The sequence below is a fragment of the Gouania willdenowi genome, chromosome 12 (genome assembly GCF_900634775.1).
Source record: "Gouania willdenowi chromosome 12, fGouWil2.1, whole genome shotgun sequence".
Lineage (NCBI taxonomy): Eukaryota > Metazoa > Chordata > Actinopteri > Blenniiformes > Gobiesocidae > Gouania > Gouania willdenowi.
In genome coordinates this window covers 22,287,585-22,307,082 of record NC_041055.1, presented here as the reverse complement: position 1 = coordinate 22,307,082, position 19,498 = coordinate 22,287,585, and the positions used below count along the sequence as shown (strand labels likewise).

At 42.4% G+C, this 19,498-nt stretch overlaps 3 pseudogenes; all 3 read left to right on the top strand.

Moving 5' to 3' along the window:
- Positions 1-1,876: 1,876 nt before the first annotated feature.
- Positions 1,877-2,845, top strand: LOC114473738 (sperm-associated antigen 6 pseudogene; annotated as a pseudogene).
- Positions 2,846-7,599: 4,754 nt separating this feature from the next.
- LOC114473737 (sperm-associated antigen 6 pseudogene) lies at positions 7,600-9,755 on the top strand (annotated as a pseudogene).
- A 4,093-nt stretch (positions 9,756-13,848) lies between these two features.
- Positions 13,849-16,023, top strand: LOC114473736 (sperm-associated antigen 6 pseudogene; annotated as a pseudogene).
- Positions 16,024-19,498: the final 3,475 nt, after the last annotated feature.

Sequence of the window (19,498 nt, the reverse complement as noted above, 5' to 3'; positions counted from 1 at the left end):
CTTTGTGAAACCTCAAAAACAGTAAGTTGCAGTTATATCACTCCCTTCAAATTTCCAAATTCAATAAAACACCAAAAAACCATTGGGGCTTGCATTAGCTATACCACATTGTAGCAATATTAATATTAATCGCATTTTTTCTAAAATTCTAGTAAATTATCCCACAGAATTCTGGCAGTTTACATTGCAAGTTTTGAAAAACTCAGTTACAATTCAAGTAAATTTTCAGGATATCAAAGTGACTTAAAATATCTATTATATGTAAATGTGCATAAATAGGGCACCACTATTTGGAATTTGTGCTGTCCTCCTTCACAAATTTTTTTGGTTTGGCCCACTTGAGCACAAACTTAGTAGTATGTGGCCATTGAACTTAGTTTTTCAACACCAATGACAAAGCCAGTTGCACTATTATTTAGGAAAAAACTGCCCAAGAAATAAGGTTTGTATGTCCAGGGCCACTAAAAGTTTAGTTGGTTCATATTTCATCTCAAGTGAGGGAATTTGGAGTGAAATCTTCAAATGTGTACATTTTTAATATTTATGAGCTTTATGTTGACTGGACAAATTGGTTTACTTCCCTTATAGTCATAAAATTAGTCAAAAGAACAAAACGAGACCCAGAAAGGACCACCAGTTTTCAACAGAAAGCATTTATTACTGCAAAGGACAAGTCACAAATTTTAAGAATGAAGTGTATAATGTGCAATCTGGTATCTTGGTGATATATATCGTCAAAACCACTATCCACTGGTCAGAATATATCATCCTACGATAGAAACGATAAATTCCCATGTCGGAAATTAGCGAGGGCCACGGGCCATTTTCCCCAAAATTTAGCCCAAGAATGTCCCGAAAAATCTTGATCCACACCCATCACTGCCGCACCCTTACCCCCCAGTTGGGGGTTCCAGGGAGCACCCCACCTGAGACCCCCAGCAGATGGGTAAAGACCAAAGGGCAACCAGCATCATTCCTGTGTGAACTAACAAGTCTTATTCAGCAGCCATCAGAAGTCAGTATTTCCTCTTCTGTTGATGTCACAGCTTCTCATCTGCAGCCAATCAGGAGTCAGCATATTCCTTTGCAGTTGATGATGTCACAGGTTCTATTAAAATCAAATGTTCCGTTGATGCCTAATAGTGTAAAGAATCCGTTGAAGCAGCCACTCATCTTCAGGTCAATAACAAAGACAGTTTATACCTCAACAAGGATTTACAGAAACAATTTTAGAACAAATGGAAAGCACTCTCTTAAACCAAAAAGTTGATATGGAGTCATCTTCTGACAGACCCACCATGATTCAACAACAGATGATTGAAGCCTATGACCGCTTCCTGCTGTTCAGGATGGAGTTTAATGGAAACATTTGTTGATTTGTCAAAAAACCTCAGAACATGGACTTCCACCAAAAGGAAAAAATTATTTCCCAGTTCCGCCTTCTCACGTTGGATGAGGATCCCAGCATCCAGCACAATGCAGTTGTGGCTCTGGGCCACCTTGTAGAACACAGTGAAGAGCTGGCAATGATTGTGGTGAAGAAAGACATTCTGGCCAGTTGATCAAGTCTATTCCTTCACAGGATCAGAATTATAAGAAGCTGCAGCGTTTGTGCTGCGTGCTGTGGCCAATCACTCGCCTGAGCTGTCCCAGGCTGTGGTTGACTGTGGTGGGTTGGATGCTTTGGGCATCTCTTTGAAGGACCCCGAGGTAAAGAGGCTGCCCGCATTGGCTCCGGGCAACATTGCACAACAAGATGCAATGCCGGCTCAGGCTGTGGTGGATGCAGATGCAGTCTCTCTACCGTTCTCTCTAAACACTTCTGAACTGGTTTGGAAGAGGTCAACATTGGACACCATTGCACTCCTGGTACCAGATGATCCACAGCCCAGATGCCAAAGTGAAGAGGCAGGTGCTGTCCACTCTCATTCAGATCACTAAACACTCGGTAGAATTAGCTGAGATGGTAATCGCGGCGGACATTTTCTCAGAAGTCATGGTCTGCCTCCAGGACCCGGATGAATATGTAAAGAAAGATGTCATCACCCTGATGTGGGAAGTGGTGAGACACAATGCAGAGTTGCTCAGAGGTTTGTGAACTGCGGTGGTTTAGGCGGAGGTGGTGGACTACCTGGATAAAAGCCATGGAAGCATGAGAATTCCCGGGATCATGGTGTTGGGATGCGTCGTCTTCTCATGGTGAAACCTAGCTATGGCCGTCATCCTCTCCAAGGGGTTGCACCAGCTGGCCATCTGTCTGTCCGAGGAAGATAACGAACACATCAAGGGGGCCACAGTATGGTCCATTGGTCAGATTGGACATCATACACCAGAGCACGCCAAGGCTGTGGCCACTGAAGGCCTACTTCCTAAAGTGCTGCTGTTCTACACAGGGGCGAGCAGCTTGGAGAAGTCTCTGAAGAACATCCTGCTGAAGTGCACTCACCTGCCCAGTTTAGAGCCTCTCCTCAACAATGCCCCCAGCAACATCCTCAATCATGTGCTTGGCCAGTTCAGCAAGGTGCTGCCTCATGACAGCGAAGCCCGGCAAGAGTTTGTGATGAGTGGTGGGTTGAGTAAAGTTCAAGAGATGGAGGCTGAGCCCGGCTCGGCTCTGTGGAAACAGATCAATGGCCATAAAAAGCTGCTTTCAAGAGGCTCCAGCCAACCGCCTCAAGGCCAAGTCGCCCCACGAGAAGCCTCAGACACCCCAGGCCAAGAAGTGGTGCTCCTTCTCTCCCACACAAAGCCAAGCAAGCCGCAGGGGCCAGGGACCCAACAAACCCCGCCGTCAAGGCCCCCCGCAAGTACCAACCCCCCACACCCACCCATGTCACAACATTAAAGCCTCAGAGACCCCATGAGGAGAAGCGGCGCTCCCCCCCTTCCCACACACAGCCAAGCAAGCGCAGGGGCCAGGGACCCAACACACCCCGCGTCAAGGCCCCCCGCAAGTACCAACCCCCCCCACACCCACCCATGTCACAACATTAAAGCCTCAGAGACCCCATGAGGAGAAGCGGCGCTTCCCCCCCTTCCCACTCAAGCCAAGCAAGCCGCAGGGGCCAGGGACCCAACAACACTCCGCCGTCAAGGCCCCCCGCAAGCACCATACCCCCCACACCCACCCATGTCACAAACATTAAAGCCTCAAGACCCCATGTCGAGAAGCGGCGCTCCCCCCCTTCCCACACACAGCCAAGCAAGCTCCCAGGGGCCAGGGACACAATGCACCCCGCCATTGCCCCGAAAACCAGCTTCAAGGCCCCCCACAAGCACCCCACTCCCCCACACTTACCGATACCTCAACACCCAACCCCCGGTGTGAGCCCAGGGAGGCCCCATCCGAGATTCCAGCAAAAGGGCCAAGACACACACCCAGGGAAAAACCAGCGTGTGCCCGCAGTGGCCGGGTCCACAGCCAGCAGAGGCAAGACAACAGGCCCAGGGGCAACTAATCACCCCAGATGGCAGTATTAGTGTTGTCAAAAAACTTGATACTAAATAAAGTATCAACACCAAAAAGTGATACGGTACTAACAGTGCCGTGTTCATTTCTTAATATCTATGGTTCTTCTCTTTTTTTTTCCTCACCTGTTTTCAACAGAAACCATGACAGCCTGAGACTCAGCCAACCCTTCCTGCCCTATTGACTGGCAAAGAAAATACAAAGCCAAGTCACTAGAAGCACAAAAATAATAAAAAAAATAAACAGGGCTGCAGCCAAATACTTGAGGCATACTCATTTTGAGCCTCTTTAAATAATTTTACTATGATCAGAACAGTTGTTTTTAAATTTGGCACATTGTTCTTAAAATGTTTAAGGTGCTAGTAAATTTGTTAGACTTTCTCAAAAAAGTGTAATAGTTTTTGTTTACAAGTGTTGTTAAATGTTGCACTACATTTCATTTATTTAAAAATACTTTGTATACTGTTTATTAGGGATGTAACGATTCACTCAACTCCCGATACGATTCGATTCACGATACTGGGTTCACAATACGATTCTCTCACGATTTATTTTACAAAATGGGACTGTAGACAATTTTTTTTTTTTGGGGAAAAAAACTAGAAAATACTGTATTATTTTCCTTTTATTTTTCATTGTCAAAAGAATTCCTTGATAAACTATTCAAAAGAATGCAATTTAACTAAAAATAAATCTTGAATGAAATAAATAAAGGAATAATACAAATAAAAATGAAGCCTATTAATTTAAATTCTGGTTCTATAATAAACAATGCAAAACTGCATAATAGTTCTTTTTCTTTTAAAAGTGCAACTGAAAATGTATTTTGTGCCTTAACAATTGGACTTTAAAAAAAAACAAACGTGATTGTCACTGATTTACGTCATATTTGTTTGGACCAGCAGAGGGCGCTGGTACACAGTGGTCGGTTGGCATGCAGATATCTTTCAGTGAAGAAGAGAAGCTATAATAGCAGAAAGAGCTAATAGAAAAACGTGACTTTTACAGATATTCAAGTAATATTACAGATATTTCGGTGCTTAAGGGGTAATGAATCATTTATAAACATATTTAAGAGTAGAAGGCAGCCAGACAGAAAGTATTAGCAGACTCTGCCCGCTGCCTACACTTGTGGATAGCGCCCTCTGCTGGTTAAAAAAAGCACTGCGATTAAATTTTCAGAAAATCGATATCAACCGTGATACCTATGAATCGATTTTTAACCGCCTTACGATTAATCGTAACATCCCTACTGTTTATAGATTGTATTCTCAACTTTATTATAGGAAATTATGCTTCTAAATTTCTTGTCTTTTTTCTGCTCCGTGGTATCGAAAATGGTATTGAGTTTGAAAATCAAGTATCGTGACAACCCTATAAAGAAACCAATAATAAAATAGACGATGAAGCTTTTAATATTTGTGTTTTCGTAATTAAACTACAGAGCAGGGGTGCCCAAATAATTTTCATTTAAAAGCCAAATATTAATTGCGGTGGAGGGCAGCGGGCCAAAACTAATAATTCATGTTGCAGTGACACGAGGATTTTTCCTTACGCTGCCGTGGGTTCGAATCCCACTTTTGTCATATATATTTTTTCTTTTGAACATATTTAACACGGCAAATTCCACTTTAATACATATAGGAAAAAACATTTTAAGGTATTTCCTGGGTTAGGGTCAGGGATAAGGCTAAAATAAAAAAAGTTAACGGGATAGCTAAAAATAAATAAGAGCTAAAATAAAAATGACGGAACTTTAAGTCACGTGGTGCACATATCACGTCACCTGAACTGGTCAATGAGGGGCGCTGTGAATGCATAGACTGGTAGTCTATTAATACGTTTTCGTATCAATCGATAAGCTGAAAGCCTGCTCACAGACATATACATATACTGTATAACTGCTCAAGAAGGACAGCATCACCTGTGCATGATTGCAGATCTTACCTGTGCGCAGGAACACACCTGTAGAAGTCCTGCAAAGGTGAGCTCTCTCAACTTGTCATCAGACTGAAGTTCCATTTGAAGCTCCTCACTGACTACATCCACACGCACAAACTACTCAAATGCTGTTGCGTTTTTTTTTTTTTTTTTTTAGAAAATGTTGGAATTATATTCCCAAACATTTCAAACTTTCTGTTATTATCACTGTGCCACTGCCCCACGCGCTCTATTTCAGATCTGACTCCAACATCCTCTCACTCACTGGTCATATGCTTACAGATCTGAGCTGACGGGGGCTCAACAGCGCCCCCCTACTCCTAATGTAAAACTATGGCAATTTGTGGTGATGGGGAAGAAGTGCAACAAAAAATACATTCAGACTGCTGGAAATGGAGAAAAATATATATGAAAAATAAAAATAGCAATTTCAAAAATGAGTAGCGGGCCAAAGCCAATCACCAGCGGGCCAACTTTGGCCCGTGGGCCCCAAATTGGAAGGTCCTATCACAGAGCATGAAACTACGAGGCAATCAAATACATTTCATGGTTCAGCGTGTGTCCTAAAAACCTGAGTGACTTTACCTGGTACAGAAGACAATGGGAATGCATTGAATATCATGTTTGCAATATTTACTCATATTTGTCCAGAATTGCTGGATTATTGTGTAATAGAAGAGGTGACAGTGAGTGAGTGGCAATTAAGTCTATATCAATGGCTGGTTCTTTGCAAAACAATTAGTGGCTATGGTAATTTGATACAATTTTAACCAAGAAGAGCAGGTTGGTGTCCCATGTAATTTATGAATGTTGTATTAATTAATAGTCTGGCACACTGATGACTATCCTCTCATCTGTAGGTTATCTATGTATCATATTGTGTGTCAAACTTAAGGCATGTGGCCCAAATTCGAACCCACCAGAGTATCTAGTTTGGCCCACTGAAAGAAAAAAATATTGAAAATACAGCAGAAACCTAACTTTGTGAAACCTCAAAAACAGTAAGTTGCAGTTATATCACTCCCTCCAAATTTCCAAATTCAATAAAACACCAAAAATCCATTGGGGCTTGCATTAGCTATACCACATTGTAGTAATATTAATATTAATCGCATTTTTTCTAAAATTCTAGTAAATTATCCCACAGAATTCTGGCAGTTTACATTGCAAGTTTTGAAAAACTCAGTTACAAATTCAAGTAAATTTTCAGGATATCAAAAGTGACTTAAAATATCTATTATATGTAAATGTGCATAAATAGGGCACCACTATTTGGAATTTGTGCTGTCCTCTTTCACAAATTTTTTTGGTTTGGCCCACTTGAGCACAAACTTAGTCGTATGTGGCCATTGAACTTAGTTTTTCAACACCAATGACAAAACCAGTTGCACTATTATTTAGGAAAAAACTGCCCAAGAAATAAGGTTTGTATGTCCAGGGCCACTAAAAGTTTAGTTGGTTCATATTTCATCTCAAGTGAGGGAATTTGGAGTTGAAATTCTTCAAATTGTGTACATTTTTTAATATTTATGAGCTTTATGTTGACTGGAAATTGGTTTACTTCCCTTATAGTCATAAAATTAGTCAAAAGAACAAAACGAGACCCAGAAAGGACACCAGTTTTCAACAAGAAAGCATTTATTACTGCAAAGACAAGTCACAAATTTTAAGAAACGACGTGTATAATGTGCAATATGGTATCTTTGACGATAAATCGTCAAAACCATTATCACTGGTCAGAATATATCATCCTGCGATAGAAACGATAAATTCCCATGTCGGAAATTAGCGAGGGCCACGGGCCATTTTCCCCAAAATTTAGCCAAGAATGTCCCTAAAAATCTTGATCCACACCCATCAATGCCGCACCCTTAACCCCCCCCAGTTGGGGGTCCAGGGAGCACCCCACCTGAGACCCCAGCAGATGGGTAAAGACCAAAGGGCAACCAGCATCATTCCTGTGTGAACTAACAAGTCTTATTCAGCAGCCAATCAGAAGTCAGTATTTCCCTCTGCTGTTGATGTCACAGCTTCTCACCTGCAGCCAATCACAGCTTCTCACCTGCAGCCAATCACAGCTTCTCATCTGCAGCCAATCAGGAGTCAGCATATTCCTTTGCAGTTGATGACGTCACAGGTTCTATTAAAATCAAATGTTCCGTTGATGCCTAATAGTTGAAAGAATCCGTTGAAGCAGCCACTCATCTTCAGGTCAATAACAAAGACAGTTTAATACCTCAACAAGGATTTACAGAAACAATTTTAGAACAAAATGGAAAGCACACTCTTAAACCAAAAAGTTGATATGGAGTCATCTTCTGACAGACCCACCATGATTCAACAACAGATGATTGAAGCCTATGACCGCTTCCTGCTGTTCAGGATGGAGTTTATGGAAACATTTGTTGATTTGTCAAAAAACCCTCAGAACATGGACTTCCACCAAAAGGAAAAAATTATTTCCCAGTTCCGCCTTCTCACGTTGGATGAGGATCCCAGCATCCAGCACAATGCAGTTGTGGCTCTGGGCCACCTTGTAGAACACAGTGAAGAGCTGGCAATGATTGTGGTGAAGAAAGACATTCTGGGCCAGTTGATCAAGTCTATTCCTTCACAGGATCAGCATTATAAGAAGGCTGCAGCGTTTGTGCTGCGTGCTGTGGCCAATCACTCGCCTGAGCTGTCCCAGGCTGTGGTTGACTGTGGTGGGTTGGATGCTTTGGGCATCTCTTTGAAGGACCCCGAGGTAAAAGAGGCTGCCGCATTGGCTCCGGGCAACATTGCACAACAAGATGCAATGCCGGCTCAGGCTGTGGTGGATGCAGATGCAGTCTCTCTACCGTTCTCTCTAAACACTTCTGAACTGGTTTGGGAAGAGGTCAACATGGACACTATTGCACTCCTGGTACAGATGATCCACAGCCCAGATGCCAAAGTGAAGAGGCAGGTGCTGTCCACTCTCATTCAGATCACTAAACACTCGGTAGAATTAGCTGAGATGGTAATCGCGGCGGACATTTTCTCAGAAGTCATGGTCTGCCTCCAGGACCCGGATGAATATGTAAAGAAAGATGTCATCACCCTGATGTGGGAAGTGGTGAGACACAATGCAGAGTTTGCTCAGAGGTTTGTGAACTGCGGTGGTTTAGCGGAGGTGGTGGACTACCTGGATAAAAGCCATGGAAGCATGAGAATTCCCGGGATCATGGTGTTGGGATGCGTCGCTTCTCATGGTGAAAACCTAGCTATGGCCGTCATCCTCTCCAAGGGGTTGCACCAGCTGGCCATCTGTCTGTCCGAGGAAGATAACGAACACATCAAGGGGGCCACAGTATGGTCCATTGGTCAGATTGGACATCATACACCAGAGCACGCCAAGGCTGTGGCCACTGAAGGCCTACTGCCTAAAGTGCTGCTGTTCTACACAGGGGCGAGCAGCTTGGAGAAGTCTCTGAAGAACATCCTGCTGAAGTGCACTCACCTGCCCAGTTTAGAGCCTCTCCTCAACAATGCCCCCAGCAACATCCTCAATCATGTGCTTGGCCAGTTCAGCAAGGTGCTGCCTCATGACAGCGAAGCTCGGCAAGAGTTTGTGATTAGTGGTGGGTTGAGTAAAGTTCAAGAGATGGAGGCTGAGCCCGGCTCGGCTCTGTGGAAACAGATCAATGCCATAAAAAGCTGCTTTCAAGAGGCTCCAGCCAACCGCCTCAAGGCCAAGTCGCCCCACGAGAAGCCTCAGACACCCCAGGCCAAGAAGTGGTGCTCCTTCTCTTCCCACACAAAGCCAAGCAAGCCGCAGGGGCCAGGGACCCAACAAACACCGCCGTCAAGGCCACCCGCAAGTACCAACCCCCCCACACCCACCCATGTCACAACATTAAAGCCTCAGAGACCCCATGAGGAGAAGCGGCGCTCCCCCCCTTCCCACTCAAAGCCAAGCAAGCCGCAGGGGCCAGGGACCCAACACACCCCGCCGTCAAGGCCCCCCGCAAGCACCATACCCCCCACACCCACCCATGTCCCAACATTAAAGCCTCAGAGACCCCATGTCGAGAAGCGGCGCTCCCCCCCTTCCCACACACAGCCAAGCAAGCTCCAGGGGCCAGGGACACAATGCACCCCGCCATTGCCCCGAAAACCAGCTTCAAGGCCCCCCACAAGCACCCACTCCCCCACACTTACCGATACCTCAACACCCAACCCCCGGTGTGGGCCCAGGGAGGCCCCCATCCGAGATTCCAGCAAAAGGGCCAAGACACACACCCAGGGAAAAACCAGCGTGTGGCCCGCCAGTGGCCGGGTCCACAGCCAGCAGAGGCAAGACAACAGGCCCAGGGGCAACTAATCACCCCAGATGGCAGTATTAGTGTTGTCAAAAAACTTGATACTAAATAAAGTATCAACACCAAAAAGTGATACGGTACTAACAGTGCCGTGTTCATTTCTTAATATCTATGGTTCTTCTCTTTTTTTTTCCTCACCTGTTTCAACAGAAACCATGACAGCCTGAGACTCAGCCAACCCTTCCTGCCCTAATTGACTGGCAAAGAAAATACAAAGCCAAGTCACTAGAAGCACAAAAAAAATAAAAAAAATAAACAGGGCTGTAGCCAAATACTTGAGCATACTCATTTTTGAGCCTCTTTAAATAATTTTACTATGATCAGAACAGTTGTTTTTAAATTTGGCACATTGTTCTTAAAAATGTTTAAGGTGCTACTAAATTTTGTTAGACTTTCTCAAAAAAGTGTAATAGTTTTTGTTTACAAGTGTTGTTAAATGTTGCACTACATTTCATTTTATTTAAAAATACTTTGTATACTGTTTATTAGGGATGTAACGATTCACTCAACTCCCGATACGATTCGATTCACGATACTGGGTTCACAATACGATTCTCTCACGATTTATTTTACAAAATGGGACTGTAGACAATTTTTTTTTTTGGGGAAAAAAACTAGAAAATACTGTATTATTTTCCTTTTATTTTTCATTGTCAAAATAATTCCTTGATAAACTATTCAAAAGAATGCAATTTAACTAAAAATAAATCTTGAATGAAATAAATAAAGGAATAATACAAATAAAAATGAAGCCTATTAATTTAAATTCTGGTTCTATAATAAACAATGCAAAACTGCATAATAGTTCTTTTTCTTTTAAAAGTGCAACTGAAAATGTATTTTGTGCCTTAACAATTGGACTTTAAAAAAAAACAAACGTGATTGCACTGATTTACGTCATATTTGTTTGGACCAGCAGAGGGCGATGGTAACACAGTGGTCGGTTGGCATGCAGATATCTTTCAGTGAAGAAGAGAAGCTATAATAGCAGACAGAGCTAATAGAAAAACGTGACTTTTACAGATATTCAAGTAATATTACAGATATTTCGGTGCTTAAGGGGTAATGAATCATTTATAAACATATTTAAGAGTAGAAGGCAGCCAGACAGAAAGTATTAGCAGACTCCGCCCGCCGCCTACAGTTGTGGACAGCGCCCTCTGCTGGTTAAAAAAAGTACTGCGATTCAATTTTTCAGAAAATCGATATCAACCGTGATAACTATGAATCGATTTTTAACCGCCTTACGATTAATCGTTACATCCCTACTGTTTATAGATTGTATTCTCAACTTTATTATAGGAAATTATGCTTCTAAATTTCTTGTCTTTTTTCTGCTCCGTGGTATCGAAAATGGTATTGAGTTTGAAAATCAAGTATCGTGACAACCCTATAAAGAAACCAATAATAAAATAGACGATGAAGCTTTTAATATTTGTGTTTTCGTAATTAAACTACAGAGCAGGGGTGCCCAAATAATTTTCATTTAAAAGCCAAATATTAATTGCGGTGGAGGGCAGCGGGCCAAAACTAATAATTCATGTTGCAGTGACACGAGGATTTTTCCTTACGCTGCCGTGGGTTCGAATCCCACTTTTGTCATATATATTTTTTCATTTGAACACATTTAACACGGCAAATTCCACTTGAATACATATAGGAAAAAAACAATTTGTGGTATTTCCTGGGTTAGGGTCAGGGATAAGGCTAAAATAAAAAAATTTAACGGGATAGCTAAAAATAAATAAGAGCTAAAATACAACTGACGGAACTTTAAGTCACGTGGTGCACATATCACGTCACCTGAACTGGTCAATGAGGGGCGCTGTGAATGCATAGACTGGTAGTCTATTGATACGTTTCCGTATCAATCGATAAGCTGAAAGCCTGCTCACAGAAATATACATATACTGTATAACTGCTCAAGAAGGACAGCTTCACCTGTGCATGATTGCAGATCTTACCTGTGTGCAGGAACACACCTGTAGAAGTCCTGCAAAGAGGAGCTCTCTCAACTTGTCATCAGACTGAAGTTCCATTTGAAGCTCCTCACTGACTACATCCACACGCACAAACTACTCAAATGCTGTTGCGTTTTTTTTTTTTCTTTTAGAAAATGTTGGAATTATATTCCCAAACATTTAAAACTTTCTGTTATTATCACTGTGCCACTGCCCCACGCGCTCTATCTCAGATCTGTCTCCAACATCCTCTCACTCACTGGTCATATGCTTACAGATCTGAGCTGACGGGGGCTCAACAGCGCCCCCCTACTCCTAATGTAAAACTATGGCAATTTGTGGTGATGGGGAAGAAGTGCAACAAAAAATACATTCAGACTGCTGGAAATGGAGAAAAATATATATGAAAAATAAAAATAGCAATTTCAAAAATGAGTAGCGGGCCAAAGCCAATCACCAGCGGGCCAACTTTGGCCCGTTGGCCCCAAATTGGAAGGTCCTATCACAGATCATAAAACTACGAGGCAATCAAATACATTTCATGGTTCAACGTGTGTCCTAAAAACCTGAGTGACTTTACCTGGTACAGAAGACAATGGGAATGCATTGAATATCATGTTAGCAATATTTACTCATATTTGTCCAGAATTGCTGGATTATTGTGTAATAGAAGAGGTGACAGTGAGTGAGTGGCAATTAAGTCTATATCAATGGCTGGTTCTTTGCAAAACAATTAGTGGCTTTGGTATTTTGATACAATTTTAACCAAGAAGAGCAGGTTGGTGTCCCATGTAATTTATGAATGTTGTATTAATTAATAGTCTGGCACACTGATGACTATCCTCTCATCTGTAGGTTATCTATGTATCATATTGTGTGTCAAACTTAAGGCATGTGGCCCAAATTCGACCCACCAGAGTATCTAGTTTGGCCCACTGAAAGAAAAAAATATTGAAATACAGCAGAAACCTAACTTTGTGAAACCTCAAAAACAGTAAGTTGCAGTTATATCACTCCCTTCAAATTTCCAAATTCAATAAAACACCAAAAAACCATTGGGGCTTGCATTAGCTATACCACATTGTAGCAATATTAATATTAATCGCATTTTTTCTAAAATTCTAGTAAATTATCCCACAGAATTCTGGCAGTTTACATTGCAAGTTTTGAAAAACTCAGTTACAAATTCAAGTAAATTTTCAGGATATCAAAAGTGACTTAAAATATCTATTATATGTAAATGTGCATAAATAGGGCACCACTATTTGGAATTTGTGCTGTCCTCCTTCACAAATTTTTTTGGTTTGGCCCACTTGAGGACAAACTTAGTCGTATGTGGCCATTGAACTTAGTTTTTCAACACCAATGACAAAGCCAGTTGCACTATTATTTAGGAAAAAACTGCCCAAGAAATAAGGTTTGTATGTCCAGGGCCACTAAAAGTTTAGTTGGTTCATATTTCATCTCAAGTGAGGGAATTTGGAGTTGAAATTCTTCAAATTGTGTACATTTTTTAATATTTATGAGTTTTATGTTGACTGGAAATTGGTTTACTTCCCTTATAGTCATAAAGTAAGTCAAAAGAACAAAACGAGACCCAGAAAGGACACCAGTTTTCAACAAGAAAGCATTTATTACTGCAAAGACAAGTCACAAATTTTAAGAAATGAAGTGTATAATGTGCAATATGGTATCTTTGACGATAAATATCGTCAAAACCATTATCACTGGTCAGAATATATCATCCTACGATAGAAACGATAAATTCCCATGTCGGAAATTAGCGAGGGCCACGGGCCATTTTCCCCAAAATTTAGCCAAGAATGTCCCTAAAAATCTTGATCCACACCCATCAATGCCGCACCCTTAACCCCCCCAGTTGGGGGTCCAGGGAGCACCCCACCTGAGACCCCAGCAGATGGGTAAAGACCAAAGGGCAACCAGCATCATTCCTGTGTGAACTAACAAGTCTTATTCAGCAGCCAATCAGAAGTCAGTATTTCCCTCTGCTGTTGATGTCACAGCTTCTCATCTGCAGCCAATCAGGAGTCAGCATATTCCTTTGCAGTTGATGATGTCACAGGTTCTATTAAAATCAAATGTTCCGTTGATGCCTAATAGTTGAAAGAATCCGTTGAAGCAGCCACTCATCTTCAGGTCAATAACAAAGACAGTTTATTACCTCAACAAGGATTTACAGAAACAATTTTAGAACAAAATGGAAAGCACTCTCTTAAACCAAAAAGTTGATATGGAGTCATCTTCTGACAGACCCACCATGATTCAACAACAGATGATTGAAGCCTATGACCGCTTCCTGCTGTTCAGGATGGAGTTTATGGAAACATTTGTTGATTTGTCAAAAAACCCTCAGAACATGAACTTCCACCAAAAGGAAAAAATTATTTCCCAGTTCCGCCTTCTCACGTTGGATGAGGATCCCAGCATCCAGCACAATGCAGTTGTGGCTCTGGGCCACCTTGTAGAACACAGTGAAGAGCTGGCAATGATTGTGGTGAAGAAAGACATTCTGGGCCAGTTGATCAAGTCTATTCCTTCACAGGATCAGCATTATAAGAAGGCTGCAGCGTTTGTGCTGCGTGCTGTGGCCAATCACTCGCCTGAGCTGTCCCAGGCTGTGGTTGACTGTGGTGGGTTGGATGCTTTGGGCATCTCTTTGAAGGACCCCGAGGTAAAAGAGGCTGCCGCATTGGCTCCGGGCAACATTGCACAACAAGATGCAATGCCGGCTCAGGCTGTGGTGGATGCAGATGCAGTCTCTCTACCGTTCTCTCTAAACACTTCTGAACTGGTTTGGGAAGAGGTCAACATGGACACCATTGCACTCCTGGTACAGATGATCCACAGCCCAGATGCCAAAGTGAAGAGGCAGGTGCTGTCCACTCTCATTCAGATCACTAAACACTCGGTAGAATTAGCTGAGATGGTAATCGCGGCGGACATTTTCTCAGAAGTCATGGTCTGCCTCCAGGACCCGGATGAATATGTAAAGAAAGATGTCATCACCCTGATGTGGGAAGTGGTGAGACACAATGCAGAGTTTGCTCAGAGGTTTGTGAACTGCGGTGGTTTAGCGGAGGTGGTGGACTACCTGGATAAAAGCCATGGAAGCATGAGAATTCCCGGGATCATGGTGTTGGGATGCGTCGCTTCTCATGGTGAAAACCTAGCTATGGCCGTCATCCTCTCCAAGGGGTTGCACCAGCTGGCCATCTGTCTGTCCGAGGAAGATAACGAACACATCAAGGGGGCCACAGTATGGTCCATTGGTCAGATTGGACATCATACACCAGAGCACGCCAAGGCTGTGGCCACTGAAGGCCTACTGCCTAAAGTGCTGCTGTTCTACACAGGGGCGAGCAGCTTGGAGAAGTCTCTGAAGAACATCCTGCTGAAGTGCACTCACCTGCCCAGTTTAGAGCCTCTCCTCAACAATGCCCCCAGCAACATCCTCAATCATGTGCTTGGCCAGTTCAGCAAGGTGCTGCCTCATGACAGCGAAGCCCGGCAAGAGTTTGTGATTAGTGGTGGGTTGAGTAAAGTTCAAGAGATGGAGGCTGAGCCCGGCTCGGCTCTGTGGAAACAGATCAATGCCATAAAAAGCTGCTTTCAAGAGGCTCCAGCCAACCGCCTCAAGGCCAAGTCGCCCCACGAGAAGCCTCAGACACCCCAGGCCAAGAAGTGGTGCTCCTTCTCTTCCCACACAAAGCCAAGCAAGCCGCAGGGGCCAGGGACCCAACAAACCCCGCCGTCAAGGCTCCCCGCAAGTACCAACCCCCCCACACCCACCCATGTCACAACATTAAAGCCTCAGAGACCCCATGAGGAGAAGCGGCGCTCCCCCCCTTCCCACTCAAAGCCAAGCAAGCCGCAGGGGCCAGGGACCCAACACACCCCGCCGTCAAGGCCCCCCGCAAGTACCAACCCCCCCACACCCACCCATGTCACAACATTAAAGCCTCAGAGACCCCATGAGGAGAAGCGGCGCTCCCCCCCCTTCCCACTCAAAGCCAAGCAAGCCGCAGGGGCCAGGGACCCAACACACTCCGCCGTCAAGGCCCCCCGCAAGCACCATACCCCCCACACCCACCCATGTCCCAACATTAAAGCCTCAAAGACCCCATGTCGAGAAGCGGCGCTCCCCCGCTTCCCACACACAGCCAAGCAAGCTCCAGGGGCCAGGGACACAATGCACCCCGCCATTGCCCCGAAAACCAGCTTCAAGGCCCCCCACAAGCACCCACTCCCCCACACTTACCGATACCTCAACACCCAACCCCCGGTGTGAGCCCAGGGAGGCCCCCATCCGAGATTCCAGCAAAAGGGCCAAGACACACACCCAGGGAAAAACCAGCGTGTGCCCGCCAGTGGCCGGGTCCACAGCCAGCAGAGGCAAGACAACAGGCCCAGGGGCAACTAATCACCCCAGATGGCAGTATTAGTGTTGTCAAAAAACTTGATACTAAATAAAGTATCAACACCAAAAAGTGATACGGTACTAACAGTGCCGTGTTCATTTCTTAATATCTATGGTTCTTCTCTTTTTTTTTCCTCACCTGTTTCAACAGAAACCATGACAGCCTGAGACTCAGCCAACCCTTCCTGCCCTAATTGACTGGCAAAGAAAATACAAAGCCAAGTCACTAGAAGCACAAAAAAAATAAAAAAAATAAACAGGGCTGTAGCCAAATACTTGAGCATACTCATTTTTGAGCCTCTTTAAATAATTTTACTATGATCAGAACAGTTGTTTTTAAATTTGGCACATTGTTCTTAAAAATGTTTAAGGTGCTACTAAATTTTGTTAGACTTTCTCAAAAAAGTGTAATAGTTTTTGTTTACAAGTGTTGTTAAATGTTGCACTACATTTCATTTTATTTAAAAATACTTTGTATACTGTTTATTAGGGATGTAACGATTCACTCAACTCCCGATACGATTCGATTCACGATACTGGGTTCACAATACGATTCTCTCACGATTTATTTTACAAAATGGGACTGTAGACAATTTTTTTTTTTGGGGAAAAAAACTAGAAAATACTGTATTATTTTCCTTTTATTTTTCATTGTCAAAATAATTCCTTGATAAACTATTCAAAAGAATGCAATTTAACTAAAAATAAATCTTGAATGAAATAAATAAAGGAATAATACAAATAAAAATGAAGCCTATTAATTTAAATTCTGGTTCTATAATAAACAATGCAAAACTGCATAATAGTTCTTTTTCTTTTAAAAGTGCAACTGAAAATGTATTTTGTGCCTTAACAATTGGACTTTAAAAAAAAAACAAACGTGATTGCACTGATTTACGTCATATTTGTTTAGACCAGCAGAGGGCGCTGGTAACACAGTGGTCGGTTGGCATGCAGATATCTTTCAGTGAAGAAGAGAAGCTATAATAGCAGACAGAGCTAATAGAAAAACGTGACTTTTACAGATATTCAAGTAATATTACAGATATTTCGGTGCTTAAGGGGTAATGAATCATTTATAAACATATTTAAGAGTAGAAGGCAGCCAGACAGAAAGTATTAGCAGACTCCGCCCGCCGCCTACAGTTGTGGACAGCGCCCTCTGCTGGTTAAAAAAAGTACTGCGATTCAATTTTCAGAAAATCGATATCAACCGTGATAACTATGAATCGATTTTTAACCGCCTTACGATTAATCGTTACATCCCTACTGTTTATAGATTGTATTCTCAACTTTATTATAGGAAATTATGCTTCTAAATTTCTTGTCTTTTTTCTGCTCCGTGGTATCGAAAATGGTATTGAGTTTGAAAATCAAGTATCGTGACAACCCTATAAAGAAACCAATAATAAAATAGACGATGAAGCTTTTAATATTTGTGTTTTCGTAATTAAACTACAGAGCAGGGGTGCCCAAATTATTTTCATTGAAAAGCCAAATATTAATTGCGGTGGAGGGCAGCGGGCCAAAACTAATAATTCATGTTGCAGTGACACGAGGATTTTTCCTTACGCTGCCGTGGGTTCGAATCCCACTTTTGTCATATATATTTTTTCATTTGAACACATTTAACACGGCAAATTCCACTTTAATACATATAGGAAAAAAACAATTTGTGGTATTTCCTGGGTTAGGGTCAGGGATAAGGCTAAAATAAAAAAATTTAACGGGATAGCTAAAAATAAATAAGAGCTAAAATAAAACTGACGGAACTTTAAGTCACGTGGTGCACATATCACGTCACCTGAACTGGTCAATGAGGGGCGCTGTGAATGCATAGACTGGTAGTCTATTAATATGTTTTCGTATCAATCGATAAGCTGAAAGCCTGCTCACAGACATATACATATACTGTATAACTGCTCAAGAAGGACAGCATCACCTGTGCATGATTGCAGATCTTACCTGTGTGCAGGAACACACCTGTAGAAGTCCTGCAAAGAGGAGCTCTCTCAACTTGTCATCAGACTGAAGTTCCATTTGAAGCTCCTCACTGACTACATCCACACGCACAAACTACTCAAATGCTGTTGCGTTTTTTTTTTTTTTTTTTAGAAAATGTTGGAATTATATTCCCAAACATTTAAAACTTTCTGTTATTATCACTGTGCCACTGCCCCACGCGCTCTATCTCAGATCTGTCTCCAACATCCTCTCACTCACTGGTCATATGCTTACAGATCTGAGCTGACGGGGGCTCAACAGCGCCCCCCTACTCCTAATGTAAAACTATGGCAATTTGTGGTGATGGGGAAGAAGTGCAACAAAAAATACATTCAGACTGCTGGAAATGGAGAAAAATATATATGAAAAATAAAAATAGCAATTTCAAAAATGAGTAGCGGGCCAAAGCCAATCACCAGCGGGCCAACTTTGGCCCGTGGGCCCCAAATTGGAAGGTCCAATCACAGAGCATAAAACTACGAGGCAATCAAATACATTTCATGGTTCAACGTGTGTCCTAAAAACCTGAGTGACTTTACCTGGTACAGAAGACAATGGGAATGCATTGAATATCATGTTAGCAATATTTACTCATATTTGTCCAGAATTGCTGGATTATTGTGTAATAGAAGAGGTGACAGTGAGTGAGTGGCAATTAAGTCTATATCAATGGCTGGTTCTTTGCAAAACAATTAGTGGCTATGGTATTTTGATACAATTTTAACCAAGAAGAGCAGGTTGGTGTCCCATGTACTTTATGAATGTTGTATTAATTAATAGTCTGGCACACTGATGACTATCCTCTCATCTGTAGGTTATCTATGTATCATATTGTGTGTCAAACTTAAGGCATGTGGCCCAAATTCGACCCACCAGAGTATCTAGTTTGGCCCACTGAAAGAAAAAAATATTGAAATACAGCAGAAACCTAACTTTGTGAAACCTCAAAAACAGTAAGTTGCAGTTATATCACTCCCTCCAAATTTCCAAATTCAATAAAACACGAAAGATCCATTGGGGCTTGCATTAGCTATACCACATTGTAGTAATATTAATATTAATCGCATTTTTTCTAAAATTCTAGTAAATTATCCCACAGAATTCTGGCAGTTTACATTGCAAGTTTTGAAAAACTCAGTTACAAATTCAAGTAAATTTTCAGGATATCAAAAGTGACTTAAAATATCTATTATATGTAAATGTGCATAAATAGGGCACCACTATTTGGAATTTGTGCTGTCCTCTTTCACAAATTTTTTTGGTTTGGCCCACTTGAGGACAAACTTAGTCGTATGTGGCCATTGAACTTAGTTTTTCAACACCAATGACAAAGCCAGTTGCA